The sequence below is a fragment of the Symphodus melops genome (assembly GCF_947650265.1).
Source record: "Symphodus melops genome assembly, chromosome: 13".
NCBI lineage: Eukaryota > Metazoa > Chordata > Actinopteri > Labriformes > Labridae > Symphodus > Symphodus melops.
The window spans coordinates 9,510,764-9,511,705 of NC_136703.1; positions in this window are offsets into that span (position 1 = coordinate 9,510,764).

A 942-nucleotide genomic window follows, 5' to 3' on the forward strand; every position below is an offset into this window, starting at 1 on the left:
TCATCGATTCATCTGGAAACTGATCTCTCTTGACAAAGTTTTTACATCGCTGTGGTTCCCACATTTCTTGGATCCCAGACATAAAAATTACATCAACGCGTTCAGCTAACTCTCCTCTTGCTCATAAAATCATCATTAAGCCAACAACTCTTCATTTAACCCCTTAAAATTGGCAATCAATGGGGAGACATTTTCCCCTTTTGCTCACTGTCTTAGCTGCCAGCTGACTGCAGTTACTCTTGATTGTAGTTACACACACAAACACCCACACCCCCACACCCCCACACACATGCATTGAACTTTATACTGGAAATGGTCTACTTTTGCTTCAACTTCCTGTTCTTCTGCTTTTACTTCTTTTTCTGCTTCCACTTCTTCTTTTACTACATTTTCTTATTCTATCACTATTTCTTGTTCTCCTGCAGATACTTTCACTTTCTTCTGCTTCTTGTTTTAGTTTTGCTACTGTCTTTTTTCTGCTTCCATGTCTTCTTTTACTACATTTTCTTATTCTATCACTATTTCATGTTCTTATTCTATCACTATTTCATGTTCTTATTCTATCACTATTTCATGTTCTTGTACAGATACTTTCACTTTCTTCTACTTCTTTTACTTTGACAACTGTTTTTTTCTGCTACTTCCACTTTTTCTTCATCTTCTGCAAAATTTTCCATCAGCAGTGTTTTGCACAACATTTCCACAGGGAAACACACTCACACACTCTCTCTCTCTCTCACACACACACACACACACACACACACACACATACATCTTACAGAGAGGGGACTATCAGGCTACTAGCCACGTGTGGTCTTCTCTTTCTGCAATACTACAAGTATTTGGGTTGTTTTTAAAACATAATATTACTTCAAATGTTAATGTCTCTCCCACACACACACACATACACACACACTCTCTAACACACACTCACACACACAC